This window comes from Dendrobates tinctorius, unplaced genomic scaffold (assembly GCF_039654945.1).
Source record: "Dendrobates tinctorius isolate UK_male_01 unplaced genomic scaffold, ASM3965494v1 ptg000250l, whole genome shotgun sequence".
Lineage (NCBI taxonomy): Eukaryota > Metazoa > Chordata > Amphibia > Anura > Dendrobatidae > Dendrobates > Dendrobates tinctorius.
In genome coordinates this window covers 39,106,991-39,123,557 of record NW_027361917.1, presented here as the reverse complement: position 1 = coordinate 39,123,557, position 16,567 = coordinate 39,106,991, and positions in this window count along the sequence as shown.

Sequence of the window (16,567 nt, the reverse complement as noted above, 5' to 3'; positions counted from 1 at the left end):
TAAAATCCAACAGTACATCTTCCTCTGCTTACTGTCACTGAATGGAAATATTAATTCCTAAGGATGAACTGACAAGCAAGCAAATATCAAACAAAACACAGCAATAATATTGATGCAACCGTTGCTCCATGCTGGATAAAAGTCTGCATTCCTTAGAGCTGTGGACTCCGCTCTACATGTATTGGTCCCAAAGTCTTTATTAAGTGGCCAGTGGCCAGCTCCTCACATCAGCCACCACTACTTTTACATCTCCCTAATTGACCACTGGGTAAATATAGTGGTGGCTGGGACAGAGGCAGAAGGTGTTCTAGCTTATTTCCTACCACCACTTGGTATTGCTGGACATATATCTGTCCAGGTTTCCTCCCCCTCCTGTTCTGTTTCCTCCACCTCCTCCTCATTTGGTCACCGGAAGACCTGCACCACCAACTTGACCACAGCCAAAGGGAAATGACAGCAGCCTGTTCTGAAACTCCTCTGCTTGAGGGTCAAATTCCACAACATGCTAGAGCTGTGGACTGGGATCAAGCAGCAGACAAATGAGAGGTTGGTACCGGTGAACCTCAAGCCTGGCCTAGTTGTGTGCGATAAAGGGAAAAATATCTTAGCAGCACTTGGCCTAGCCGGTTTGACTCACATACCTTGCCTGGCAGCTGTGAATGAATGGCTATACCTATACCTATGAATAGCTAAGCAAAGCACCACATGAAACTCTGACTTGGTGAATCAGGGAAATGCTGTAGATATAGTATATCTTGACATCAGCAAAGCATTTGACAAAGTATCTCACACCATCCTTATTTAAAAAAATGACTAAGTATGGAATGGACAAGGAAACTGTTAGGTGGATTCATAACTGACTCAGTGATCGAACCCAAAAAGTGGTTGTAAATGACTGCACATCCAGTTGGAAGACTGTCTCAAGTGGGGTACCGCAGGGTTCTGTCCTGGGCCCTGTATTGTTCAATATCTTTATCAATGATTTAGATGAAGGAATTGAGGGTACACTGATTAAATTTGATGATGACTCAAAGCTAGGAGGGATAGCTAATACTAGAGAAGAGAAAGAGAGGATTCAAAAAGATAAAAATAAACTGGAGCAGTGAATAGCAACTAACAGAATGGTTTTTAACAGGGAAAAATGCAAAGTACTACATTTGAGCAGTTAAAATGAAAAAAGCATATACAGAATGGGAGGAATAGGGCTATGCAAAAGCACATGTGAAAAAGACTTGGGTATACTAATAGATCATAGACTGAACTCAACTGTATGAGCAGCAGGAAAAAAGGCAAATGCAATTCTGGGATGTATTAACAGAAGCATACAGTCTAGATCACATAAAGTTGTTATTGCCCTCTACTCCTCTTTGGTCAGACCTCATCTGGAATACTGTGTCCAGTTTTGGGCACCACATTTTAAAAAAAAACATCAGAAAACTGGAGCAAGTTCAGAAATGAGCAACCAGAATGGTGACCGGTCTTCAAACCATGTCCTATGAGGAACGGTTACAGGATTTGGAAATGTTTAGCTTGCAAAAAAGAAGACTGAGAAGAGACTTAATAGCTGACTACAAATATCTCAAGGGCTGTCACATTGTAGAAGGATCATCTTTATTCTAATTTGCACAAAGAAAGACTAGAAGCAATGGGATGAAACTGAATGGTAGGAAACACAGATTAGATATTAGAAAAACATTTTTGATAGTTAGGGTGATCAATGAGTGGAACAGGCTGCCACGAGAGGTGGTGAGTTCTCCTTCCATGGAAGTCTTCCAACAGAGGCTGGACAGACATCTGTCTGGGATGATTTAGTGAATCCTGGTTGGACCAGATGACCCCAGAGGTCCCTTCCAACTCTACCATTCTAGGTTTTATTAATCTATGATATAAAGACCCCTCACAGGCCCGTCCTGAAGCAGGAGCATATCATTAACTCAAAACTGAAAACAAAGATTAAGCAACAACCACAAGACGGATTTCATCAACCAAGGAATCATTTTAATAGGTATAACGGAATTAACCTGACACTGTCTGTAGGTTGCTGTGCACAATCCTGCTGACAGGTTCCCTTTAAAGTATGGACAGTGAGTACGCACTTTTGTCATTGTGACCTTGCTGCTGATGGTCTGCCTGTGCTGCAGCATCACTTTTGTCTTCCCGCTCACCGGCTGATATGCGACGTACCAAAAAGGTGAAACTCCACCTTACATATGCTGGAGAGACTGTGCAAGCAGCAGGCAATAGTGGAGTTTCATCTGCAGCACGCACAGGTGAGTCGTTCTACAGAATATCACCACTTCATCACCAATGACTGGGCCTCCATAAGGGACGTGTGTGCCGTGTTGCGCTACTTCGATTACTCCACCAATCTGACCAGATGACATAATCAGCGTTACTATAGGGTGGGCCATTTATATGGATACACCTAAATAAAATGGGAATGGTTGCTGATATCAACTTCCTGTTTGTGGCACATTAGTATATGGGAAGGGGAAAACTTTTCAAGATGGGTGGTGACCATGGTGGCCATTTTGAAGTTGGCCATTTTGGATCCAAATTAATTTTTTCCAATGGGAAGAGGGTCATGTGACACATCAAACTTATTGAGAATTTAACAAGAAAAACAATGGTGTGCTTGGTTTTAATGTAACTTTATTCATTCATGAGTTATTTACAAGTTTCTCTTTGTTTACAGCCATTGACATGTCACAGAGGTTAACATGTGAGGAGCCGATAGAAATTGTGTTGATGTTTGGTGAACACAGTACCTGGGTCATTGCAGCAGACTTCAATGCAAGACACCCTACGCAAGAAAACTGTCACCATTCCCATTTTATTTAGGTGTATCCATATAAATGGCCCATCCAAAAAAGTTTGCCTCATCAAGGAGCATAATGTTCTGTGCAAACTGAGGGTCCTGTTCCAATTTTGGTTTTGCCCATTCTGCAAATTCAGCACTCTGATCTGGGTCACCAACCATTCTCATTTTATTTAGGTGTATCCATATAAATGGCCCACACTGTATATTACTTATATGCCTGCTGGAAAAAGCAATTCAGCCCATGATTGATGAGGTGGTGGCATAGGAGGGAGAGGAAAAGAATTACGTTTCACCCTCAATTGCTGAGAGTGAAAACTGTGGAACATTGGGACTAAATTACTTCAATAGAAAATAGAAAAACACTACATTATGTACATATAGAACATTGTAAAAATGAAACTGTAATATTATTGTGAAAAATTACTGTAAAAAAGAAGGAACTTAGCGCATAGATTGGCCAATATATGTGAGCCTATCAGCCAACGCCAAGGCATCTTTGATGGTCGGGTCCCTTTACTGATATGTCACCTCTCCTGGGCAAGAAGCCTACATTTATTGGGGCAGGAAGGAATCAGCTAACTACTTAAAATCATCTGAGGCTGATGGGAGTAGGAGTGCACATGTCAAAAAAGGTTTGCTACAAATAGAAGAAAATGACCTGCACATTCAAACTAGTATATAACCTGTAGTTGTGTAGTCTGCAACTCCATCTGTGGTCAGTTTGAGATTGGATGGCTGAGTGTTTCTCCAGTTCCTTCACTTTGTGTTCCACTGGGTTCCCTCTTAATCATGGCCCCAGTTTGAACAAACAAAAAAATAGAAAAGGTGTAAAATGCCATTCTCCCTAGGAAGTATTCAGGTGTGGTTGCCTGCTTTGTATACTAACTTTTTCAAGGAAAACACTTCAGGCTCTTGGGGCACTAAGGCAGCAGCATTGAAGAGGGGTCCCAGGGCAAAATGGCTGGGACTAGTGGTAGCTAGTTATGCGGTAGACCGACAGCTATATACAGAATCAAACTGTACGTTACTGAAGATAAAAGTTTGGCTCTGTGGGTGACCCATGCTCTGTGGGTGAAAATTTTAACTGGACTGCCGATAGCAAGCCTTGCTGCGGACAGCCTGCTCAATCCCAAATCATACTTGCTTTTCATTGGCAGCATTTGTAACGAATGTTACTGGAGCACACATTTTGGAGCTGTGGGGGTACTGTGTCCCATTGTCTGGGTTTGAAATTTTTAGTCAGCTTTCTCAGAGAAATGTGGAAAGATGGTTTATGGGTGAAATTTGTTATTATCTTCTGTGAGAGCAATGTGGAAAGATGCTTTGTGGGGGGAATTTGTAAGCTGCTTCTGTGGGGGTACTCTGCATCATGCTCTGTGGGTGAAATTTTTAGCTGGACTGACATTAGCAAACCTAACTTTCTGTGAGGGCACTGTAATATTTTTTGTTATTCATTTCCTTTCTATTGTGCCATGATTGCTATAGTGACAGATCCCCTTTCAGTCATTTCCCTATCCACATTTTTTTGAAGGGCAATTGTCCTACTCTTATCCCCATTTAGCTTTCTTTTCTAGTCCCCCAAGCCCTGACTATGGTGCTTTAAAATGGATGTAAAATGGTCAAAGTTCGGGTCCCAATTGACTTCTATTGGGCTTGGGTCAAGCTCTAGGTCAAGTTCGGTCCCGAACCACACTTTTTACTGTATATTCGGAGCACCCAGTGAACTCAAACATCCACGGGATCGCTCATCACTAGTCATGGTCGATATTTTAAGGCAGATTATACTTTAGTACAATCAATTAAAATAATAATATTATAATATTTATTTTACAACTATGTACAGGTTAAAATAATGTATTTCTAAGAGTAAGGCCCCCATCTCTCATAGCGAGATCGCTAGTGAGATTGCTGTTGCGTCACCGATTTTGTGATGCAACAGCGATCTCGCGTGCGATCTTGGTGACACATAGCGGCGATCGGGCCCCTGCTGCGATGTTGCTGATCATGCTCAAATGTCCTGGGCCATTTTTTGACCGCTGGTGTCCCGCTGGCCAGCATGCATCGCTGTGTTTGACAGGGACAACAACGAACGACCTCAATACTACAGGTCTGAGAAACAGGGTCCCAACGACCGTCGTATTGTTCTGTATCGATGCTGAGTCGTTGTTGAGATCTGACTGTTTGACATCTCACCAGCGACCTCGTAGCGACGCACTAGCGATCCCTACCAGGTCGCATCGTTGTCGGGATCGCTGGTGTGTCGCCAAGTGTGATGGTACCCTAAGTCACAGAATCCATAAACCAGTGTTATCTCAAATTACGGCATCTGCAATTGGGGTTTTAAAGTTGTTGACTGTGCTCACTTCTTTCTATATACTTCTAAATAGAGGAAACGGAAAGCAAAAAACACATATATCCTGAACTAAAAAGTAAAAAATAAACTGCCGTGGCGGAAATGGCTTGTACAAAATTATGTTTACTAAATACCCTTATTGTTATTATTACCTTTATGCATTACTTTCAGTTTATTTTTTACTTTTTAGCTCAGGATATTTGTGTTTTTTGCTTTCCGTTTTCTCTGGTTAATGGATCTGACAGTTTAAATGGATAAGTGAACTTTTTTCCTTTGGCTAGGTGCCAAAGTGATGTGATTGCCCCCGGTGGCCATTGGGGTTGTTGCACGTGGTGTCGTTCGTTCTGGGTTGCCCCGGTGGTGGTGGGTGGTAGTGCACTTTGGTTTCTTTGGTTTAGTGCACTTGATTATAAATCAGGTGTGAGGCTCTTTAAAAGAGTTCAGGTGGGTTTGATGACTGTTGGTGATATTGTGAGTTAGTCATTTTGGAAGCAAGCCTGGGTGATGAAGGAGCTGAACATGAGTCCTGCGCAGCCCAGCTAGAGGGGACGAGTGGCAGCTATGTGGTCTGCAAGAAGGGCTGGCATGGCGTGGTGGAGTCACAGTTTATGGTGTCGGCAGGAAGTGCTTGCATGGCTTGGTGGAGTGATGACTATGAAGAGAGTTGCACTCAGCATGCGGGACTTGGTTGCTGAGAGCTGGACTCAAGCATGCTTGACTTTTTGGGCAGGAGCTGAACTCATCTTTGGGACTCTGTTACTGGACTTCTGCAATTGGTGGTGGACTCTGCTCCAAGGCTGCACTATGGTGAAGGATCCAGTTATGGTGATGGATCCGGGTGGAGGAGAAGATTCACACAGGTGGTGGGCTCTGTTGCTAGGAGCGTACGCAACAGAGCAAAGCTAAGTGGTGTTTCCCCTGTATTGTCATTTTCCCTCATGTGTATTTAGTGCAGTAGTGGGATTAGTTTCCGCACCGACCAATTCCCTAGTGAGGGTTTAGGTTCAGGGCGAGCTAGGGTTTTTAGGTTCCTGTGCGTCGCCCGGTGCGGAACCGGCATAGGGAACGTTAGGAGTGCAGGGACACTGGCTCAGGGGAGTGCAGGAGGTCTCCACTTCCCTATTCCCTATTGCAGGGCCCACCATTGTTAATGTTAACCAGGTTCCCCTTTATTATTTAAATTCGCCCCACTGGAGGCACTGTATCCAGGGTCATGGGTGTCTTATGGGTTCGCCTTGCGGTACTCGCTGCATCCAGACACACGTGACCGTGACACTTACATTGTGCATACACATTAACTTACTTTTCTCAGTACAGATTTGTTTTTTATTTATTTCATTGTGCATTCAGTGCATATATGGGTGTGACCGTCCTCTTTCTATGTGGGGAAAACCATCCTGTCTGGCCTAAGCTTTTACTAGTGGTTCAGCCGCTCGATCCTTGTTCACATTCACGTCACTTTGCAAGTGAAAAGGTTTTAAATACTAGAGTAGGGACTGTCCCACAAGGGCTGCCGTGACGTGGCGGGATGGCTTGTACATTATTTTGATCAAAATTATGTTTACCAAATACCCTTATTATTATTATTACCTTTATGTATTATTTGCAGTTTATTTTTTACTTTTTGGTTCAGGATATTTGTGTTTTTTGCTTTCTGTTTTCTCTGGTTAATGGTCATGTGTTAATATGCACTTACATTGTGCATACACATTAACTTACTTTTCTCAGTTCAGATTTGTTTTTTATTCATTTCATTGTGCATTCAGTGCATATATGGGTGTGACCGCCCTTTTTCTGAGCTGGGAAAACCATCCTGTCTGGCCTAAGCTTTTACTAGTGGTTCAGCCGCTCGATCCTTGTTCACATTCACGTCACTTGGCAAGTGAAGAGGTTTTAAATAATAGAGTAGGGACTGTCCCACAAGGGTTGCCGTGACGTGGCGAGATGGCTTGTACATTATTTTGATCAAAATTATGTTTGCTAAATACCCTTATTATTATTATTTCTTTATGCATTATTTGCAGTTTATTTTTTACTTTTTAGTTCAGCATATTTGTGCTTTTTGCTTTCCGTTTTCTCTGGTTAATGGTCATGTGTTAATATGCACTTACATTGTGCATACACATTAACTTACTTTTCTCAGTTCAGATTGTTTTTTTTTTTTTATTCTAAATAGAGGAGCATAGTTCTACTTTCCTTCTGACAGCAAGAATGACTTATTGCCGTTGGGTTCAGAAGTATTCAGACTGTGATCTTATTTTCATATTAAAGAGTATATACCCCAATACAATACTTGAAACAAATCCATCAAAACCTCTGAGTAGAATTTCAGCTTCAATTCAAAGGAACTTGCTACATCAGAAAATAGTATTTACCTCCAGATATAGGGTTAATCTGTAGGTTAATTAAAAAAGTGCTCGGCAGCCAAACTAAAAGTGTATCACCTGGGAGAAAATTACCCTTATTACCGGAATACATCCTACAAAATACAGACACACTCACTACCCTGATACATCAAAATAAATTTTAATTTGCATATTAATAGAAACATTAAAATGAAAAGAGAACACTCCAAACAAGATCATCTTAGAGGGTAAGTGGTCCAAATATACAATTTTATGTTTTTGTATGCACAAAACAATCACACACAATATAAGTAGTTTCACTGGTTCAGTATCCCATTTTAAATAAGATGCGTTGTGCAAATAAAGTAAAAAATGTTAGATTTATATTGAAAATAGTAAATGGATTTATTCAAAGAATAATCGATACATACATAACGTATAATGTACCTCCTATTAATTTTAAAGCGCCCTTAGGGCATAAGTACTTAATTCATTATTTGCTGAGACATTGTGGTAATTAGTTGTCATCAAGTAGAGCATTTTAGACCTTATTGAGAATAAGGTGATATTTACCAGACCACTATCCTTCTGCTGTCTACATCCGACGTATGTTTCGCCTCTACTTACTGAATCAATGAACCTGTGAAACTACTTATATTGTATCATTGTTTTGCACATGCATGCACATAAAACTGTATATTTGGATCACTTATCTTCTAAGATGACTTTGTTTGGAGTGTTCCCCCAGCATTCACAGACAAGATTGACTCAAGTTCAATTCGCTCCATGTTGAAATCTCTTTAACATAGTGATGCCAAAACAATTATTTTTTCCATAAAATTGTTTTTAATGTGTAAATGCAGCAAAACATAAAACAAATAAATCTACTATCTCTGTAATCATACTGACCTGAAGAATAAAGCTGCCTTATCAATTTTACCATATAGTGAAAAGCTTAAATCCCCCCAAAAAATAATTCCTTGCTGTTTTTTGTTCATTCTGCCTTCCAAGAATCAGAATAGAAAGTGATAAAAAAAAGTTATGTGCTCAAAAATGGTACCAATAAAAACATCAAGTTGTTACGAACAAGTCCACAAATAACTGCAGAAATATAAAAAAATTATAGATTTCAAAATATGGCAATGCAAAAACTTGTTTTTTTTAGTGTCAGATAGCAGCTAAACATAAAAAGATGAATAAATCTGGTGTCATTGTAATTGTACCAACCCGAAGAGTAAAGTCTTCTAATTACTTATACCACATGAGGAATGACATAAAAAATAAATACAACCAACTCTTGACCACTTAAAAATTTCACCCACAGAGCATGTTTTCACATTTCCCTCACAGACGCTGGTAACAAAATTCACCCACTGGACATGTTTTCACTCCCCCGGAAGAGGATAACAAATTTCACCCACAGAGCATGTTTCCACATTTCCCCAGAAAAGCTGATTAAAAAATTTCACACCCAGACAATAGGGCACAATACCCCCACAGGGACGGTTGCAGAGTACACACAGCGGCTTTTGCCACAGTACTCCCACAGATATGTGTTAAAGAATACACACAGTGGCTTTTGGCACAGTACTATCATAGACATGGTTGTGTAAGAGTATAAAAAACATTTTTTGAGGCACATAACTCCCATAATCACAGTTGAAGATTATAAAAACTTTTAGTTATGCACAGTACTAACACAGACATGGGTGCAGAGTATACATTTAGACAGTGCTTTTGGAAAACTGCGCACACGCAAAACCTAATACTGTCTCTCACTACAGGTGCAACCTGTCCCTACGCTAAGACAAGCAGAAATGAAAAAGTAAGATTATTGATCCTTGAGGAACATATCCAAGTGGAGGAGGTGGACATGGCAGTATAGGTGGAAGAGGCAGAGCAGCACGTGGCCCAGTGGTTAGCTCTGCAGCGCTGGGGTCCTGGGTTAAAATCCAACCAAGGACAACATCTGTTTGTATATTCTACCCGTGTTTGCGTGGTTTCCTCGGCTACTCCGGTTTCCTCCCACACTCCAAAGACATACTGATAGGGAAATTAGCTTGTGTGCCCCAATGGGGACAGTGTCAATAATGTCTGTAAAATGCTGTGGAATTCATAGTGCTATATAACTGAGTAAAATAAACAAAGAGTCAAGGGAGCAGTAATACAACAATTTTGGGGAGTATTTTTGTATTTTTGAATTTTTTTTAAATTGTTTTGTTATTTTTTTATGGAACTGACTTAAAGCAACCTAGAATTTACAAAACTAAAACTAGCAATCTAATACCATGATGCATAGGTCCAAGTGGAGGAAGAGGTGGATGTGGCAGTATAGGTGGAAGAGGCAGAGGGGATAGCCAACATAGTTGTTTGAGTTTTTATTTGGGGAGTAAGCACCCAAATGAAATGAATGGCAAATAGAGTTGAATACTGGCTGGATGCAGCTGGTATAGTTTTCTAGTCATCCAAACATATCAAGTCCATGACAAGTCCTGTGGGATCCACACCTGGTTCATTTTAAGGAATGTTAGGTTCCCCACAGTGGATGTGGATAGACAGATGCATCTATTTGTGATCACACTCCCTGCCGTGCTAAACACTCGTTCCAACATGACAGTTGCCGCAAGGCAAGCCAGTACCTCCAAGGCATAAAGGGCATGCTCAGGCAATGTGTCCAATTTGGTTATCCAGACATTAAATGAGGAATACTCACCTATTAGCATGTTGAGATCTGTGGACACATACTATTTCATTATGTTGTTGTAACTCTAGCTCCTTCTAATATGAACCCTATTACATGGTGGTGCTGTATGTTGTGGGATGCTTATAACGTTTTGCCATATTTCGGCCATGTTAACCATGGCTTTTGAGGTGTTGGCAGAACCCCAGCTGTGTTAGGCTACTTTCAGACTTCAGTTTTTCTGCATCAGGCGTGTTGCGGTGTTGTGTCGCATCGCCAGATCCGGCATAAAATGTGAAAAACTGATGCATCGGTTCCGTTTTTTTGCCAGATCCAGCTTAATCTGGTGTCCGGATCAGGCAAAAAACCGGAACCGGCGCATCAGTTTTTCCATCCGGTTCATCCATTTTTTTTAAAAAACGCCCCAAACCCACCATTGGCTAGTGGTATTTAAAGGAAAACCTATATATACCTTGGTTTTACACCCTGTTGAGAGGTTGATGTTTTGGAGCAAGATGGAAGCTATTATTGGAAACATCGCGCAGGCTTACATTGATTTTACTTTTGAGGCCAATTCTTTGGCAGCAATTGTCATAGAGAAGGAGCGATAAAGGCAGCGTATCATGCGTCTGCGCCGACGTAGTTTCTGGATTCACCCTATAACCGCACAGAGGATGACACTGGGAGTCTTTGCAACGTTATATCTGTCATTGCTAGGAAATCCAGAGAAGTTTTTGCATTATACGAGGACGAAAGTGGAAACTTTTGATTTTTTGCTGGACAGGGTTGGAGAACTGATCCGGAGACGTCACACCTACTGCCGCTTCTCCATCTCACCACCGGAGCGTTTGATGGTCACTCTCCGGTAAGCCAATTTTTATTGTTTCTCCTCCAAAGCAGACTTCAGTATACTGGTAATGTGTCTCCTCCTGTTTAGCTGTCTTTAGCAATGTATTTCCTCCTGCAAATCTAATGTATGTTGTTGCTGTTATTTTGCATTAATTAGTTGTTTTTGACTTTTCCCACAGATTCCTTGCAACAGGCGAATCCCTTTCCTCGCTACATTACCAGTATAGGATTGGGATTTCAACATTATCAGGTATCATCAAGTACACATGCTGCACATTGTGGGACAGTCTACATGAAGAGTTTATCCCACAGCCCACAACAGAGAGGTGGCTAGAAATAGCTGACCAATTTTACAGCATCTGTCAGTTTCCTAATTGCCTGGGTTCAGTTGATGGCAAGCACATCAGGATCTCAAAACCCGCTGGATCGGGATCTGAATTTTTTAATTATAAAAAATATTTCTCAATAGTCCTGATGGCGATTGCAGACGCCAAGTACAAATTTATTGTGGTGGATATTGGGGCCTATGGATGCTCCAATGACTCACAAGTTTTTAAAATTTCAGCAATGGGCCGTAATTTGTATGGAAACACATTCCAATTCCCTCCTCCAAGACCGCTTCCTCAAACTTCTGGCTCACCACTGCCATTTGTACGCGTAGGTGATGAAGCGTTTCAACTGTCAGAACACTTGCTGAAGCAGTATGCAAGCAGAGACTTGACACCAACAAAAAGAGTGTTCAGCTATCGACTGACAAGAGCATGGAGGATGGTGGAGTATTCTTTTGGAATTCTTACAGCAAAATGGCGAGTTCTGTTGACCTCAATTAACTTGAAAACTGAAAATGTGGATGAGGTGGTAAAGGCATGTGTTGTCCTACACAATTTTGTTATTACTAAGGAACAGATTGCCATAGAAGACAATGATGTCAAATCCACATTGCATGATTATCGCACTGTTAATGTGCGAAGTACTCTAGCAGTGTCCAGAATGAGGGACACATTTGCCGAGTACTTTATGTCACCTGAAGGTAGAGTTGAATGGCAGGATGACATGGTTTGAGATTTTAAAAGAAATTTTGTACCTTGTTGTATTGTACATTGTTTTTAGGGTAAAGTTATTGTACCTTGTTCCCTTACATTTTGTCAAAGTATTGTACCAACAGTATTCTAAATTCTTTTATTACCTTTTTTTTTACCCAAAGTATTCTAAATTATGAAGTTCCAGACAATAAAGCTCTTTAAAAGCTAAAAAGGAATCATTTATTTAAACACTTTGTACAAATTCATGTAGTGTGTGGTGTAGAAAATAATGTAGGGGCTATATAGTGGTATAATGGAGGGAGGATGGGGTTGGTAATTTCTAGGATATTACGTGGAAACAATGGTGGGATGTGAATTGTGAACAAAGAGGTGAGGGGTATAGAAGGTAGGATTTGTGACATGGATGTTGACTGGTGGTACTGGGCAGTACCTAGACCACCACTGTTCCATTGTCCAGAATGAGGGACACATTAGCTCACCTCAAGGTAGAGTACTATAGCCATCCTATCAAAATATTACCTTTGACCTTTGGCCTCTTTTTGGTTACATTTTTGGCCCTTTTTCAAAGCAGTATTGGCCATTTTTTGGAACAAGCATTGAAACTTTTTTGACCTCTTTGGCCCTTTATGTAAAACAATTATTTGCCCTTTTTTAACAATTATTACATAGTACCTGACCGGCAGTACGCCGACCGCCATATTGTAGTACCCCTGTGATGGGTATGCCAAAGTGGCACCCGCTGGTGATACCAGGACCTTCTACAGTACTGCCAGCACTAGCAGGCCTCCCCCCACCGCCACATTCACGTACGTTTAGTCATACACATACTTGTACACACACTCACATACTCACTCAAACACACTCACATACTCACCCGTACTCTTACACACTAACGTACTCTTACACACATTCACATACTCACACACTGACACACGTACTCTTGCACACTCACATACTCTTACACACACTCACATACTCACACACTAATTCAGTTTTATACATAGACATTTAATATTCTACATGAAACACAATAGATTTTATTGACTCAAAAAAATATTTATTTTTTATCAATTTTTGCTGAAAGTTTTTCTTTTGAAAATTTTTGGGAGAAAACTTTTGGGTGAAAAAAACACAAACATTGGTATAATGTGTAGCGGAACTAATATTGAAGGGCCTCTCAGTTTGGACCACTTCAACAGCGGCGTTATTGAGGGAGGATGGAGTTGGTGAGGGCTCAGAGACCAAAGGAGAATGTATAGGAATGGAGAAAGAAGGTGAAGGGTTGGATAAAGCAGGAGAAGGGGTGGAGAAAACAATAGACTGGGGGAAACAAAACTGTGGGTGTTGATTACAGACGGTTGAATTTGGGATGTGGAAGGAGACTGGATGTATTGGGCAGGAAGTGTAGGTTGGGAAGGGAGTGTAGGTTGGGAAGGGAGTGTAGGTTGCAAAGGGAGTAGAGGGAACTGGTATGGGGAAGGAGACTGGAAAGGGGCAGGAGGTTGGTACTGGGTAAAATGGTATGGTACAGGAGGGGTAGGAAGGACTGGGCCTGGAGCAACTACTGGGCCGGTTGAAGGGGCTACTGATGTCACCTGTGCTAAGGCCACCTGGCAGGCTTGCATTACATGCATCTGCTGTTCAGGAGTTACGTTGTCAAGGTGCTCAACTACAACCTTGAAAAAAGAATGATGCGGTGCTTTATTTGCATCTAGATGCATCCTTTCAACATGTGTGCTTAAATCAAGCACCTCTCGACTAACAAGATTGAACCCAGCAGTCATTTGCTGGCTCATGACTTTCATAGCGTTTTGAAAGGATGCATGTAGATTCAAAAACTCCGTCGCAACTTGCCTTTCCTGACCCCGCTGACGCAGCCACCCAGAACTCAAAGGTGTTCTATGGAGGGCAGCAGTGTCAGAGGGGTGAGGTAAAGGAAAGCCTACCTCGTCAACAGCAGCTTCATGTAATGAAGCCTGCACAGATGCTCCAGCAGAGGTTGATGGGGCTGAGGGATCACACACAAGGGAAGGCAGGGAGGGTGCAGAGGGGTTGGGTATGTCGTGGTCCCCGGTGATGGCCTCCTTTGGGATCGCTCCAGAAGAGCTCAATGCAGGCTCCTGCGTGCTGGTGAAGGTTCTGTTGAAAAAAGTGGAAAGAAATTGACATTAATATCATGCTATTGATTAGCCCTGGCTGAAAAAAAGGTTACACATTTTAACAGTTTTAATTTGTAAATTCTGGTAGGAATGTTTACCTTCTTGTCACCATAGTTGATCGGAGGAACGCCAGGGCCTGCGCATCTTTATAGCGGCTCCTGTGTCCTCCTGATCCACTGGGAGCCTGCATCTCTTTGTAGAACTCCTTCTTGAAGCGATCCCACATTGACCGCCACCGCAACTGAACTCTTTCCCCTGAAAAGTGAAAACACAAAATGGTTAGCATCAAACACAATACATCCGGAAACATTACTGAAATGTGAACACTTACGCTTTTCTTTCTGCGCCCGAGAATGGAGTTCCTTCCAATTATGTACCACAGCCAGAGTCGTCAAGTTACACTAGCATCCGCATGGAAGCGGTCAGCCATATTCCATAGCAGCTCACTATCTCGCACCATATCAATGAGGAGGTCAACATCAATATCCCCCTCCTCACTGTAGGAATCGTGAGCACGCTCTAAAGCCTGTTTAAAGACAAAAAAGATAAACATAACACTCACAGCATTAAGTACAAACCTTACAAAAGACCCCCAAAAAATTACTTACTCTATGGCAACCGCCCCGACGTGGTTGACGACGACTCTGGGAGGCGCTTTGAGGAACTCTCCGACGAGCCACAGAATCAGAAACCTTTAATGAAAAACAAACAAAAAAAAGGAAAATTAAATGCTTTTATGTTGACCTGTTTTTGGAGTACAGTGATGTGTATGAAGATCTTTTTGTGCAATGCATGTAAAGATGCTTACACTCGGGGAGCCCACTCCAGGGATTTCTCCGCTCTGTCCGTCTCCTTCTGAGAGACCCTCAGGCTCAGCTTCCTATGAAACAAGAATGCATATATAGGGTTATGTGTACCAATAATGTTCTGCCCAAAATGAATTAAAACATATGTACCTCATTTTGCTGGCGATGTGAGGGAGGGCTCCCAGAAGAAGACATGTCTGGCCTAAAATCTGTAAGTACAAAGAATTGTTACCTACAACACAAGCCATATTTAAAGCTTTCAGGCCTTAATACTTACATTATGAGTTGCAATGGGTTCACACTGGGTTTTGGCAGTGGTGGCCTGGGCAACTTCCTGCAGTAAACAAGCACGATGTAGTTAATAATTGTTATGTGTGCAACAATGATTTTTAAAATAAAACAAAAGAAAAAAAAGAAAAAAATAAGATATTTTGAATTCGACTCTCACCACCCTAAAAAATACACCTTGAACAAGTAACCACTGCAAAAATTCTAACAACTTAATCCGCATATACTCGTGTATAAGCCGCCCCATGTATAAGCCGACCCCCCTAATTTTGGGCCAAAAAAATGGTAACACTTATTGACTCGTGTATAAGCCGAGTGTGGAATCCATAGACTATGCCCCCATATGCTGCTCCATTGAATATGCCCCCATATGCTGCAAAGAAAAAAAAAAATATCACCTCTCGTGGGTCCATCGCCGCTGTCTGCCACTTCTTGTGTCAGTGACTGTTCACCCAGCAGAGAGGCAGCGCGCACTAATCACGTCACCGCACCCCCTGCTGCCTAAACGCCACTTACACAGGATGCAGCAGAGACAGCGGTGAGCAGCGATGGACCCAGGAGAGGTGAATACCGCTGTACTCACCCATCCTGCTGCGGTCTCTGTAGCCTTGCTCGCTTCTCCACTGTCTCCCTTCCTGTCTTCATCGGTCACGTGGTACCACTCTTTACAGTCATGAATATGCACATATTCATGAATGGTAATGAGTAGTGTTGAGCATTCCGATACTGCAAATATCGGGTATCGGCCGATATTCGCTGTATCGGAATTCCGATACCGAGTACCGATATTTTTTCTATATCGGATACCGGAATCGGAAGTCCCCATAATGCAATGAGCCACTGTTGTGGCTGTGATTGGCTGCTGAAATGATGTCATCATGATGCGTGGTCTGTGCGCATCATGATGCACGGTCTGTGCCGACTGCGGGGGGTCTGTGCCGACGGTCGGGGGTCTGTACGGGCCTCTTGGGGGTCTGTACAGGCCTCTCAGGGGCCTGTGCCGGCTGCCGGTGTTCTGTACAGGCCTCTCGGGGGTCTGTACAGGCCTGTCGGGGGCCTGTGCCGGCTGCTGGTGGTCTGTACGGGCCTCTCGGGGGCCTGTGCCGGCTGTCGGTGGTCTGTGCTGGCTGCCGGGGGCCTGTGCCGGCTGCCGGTGGTCTGTACGGGCCTCTCGGTGGTCTGTTCCGGCTGCCGGGGGCCTGTGCCAGCTGCCGGTGGTCTGT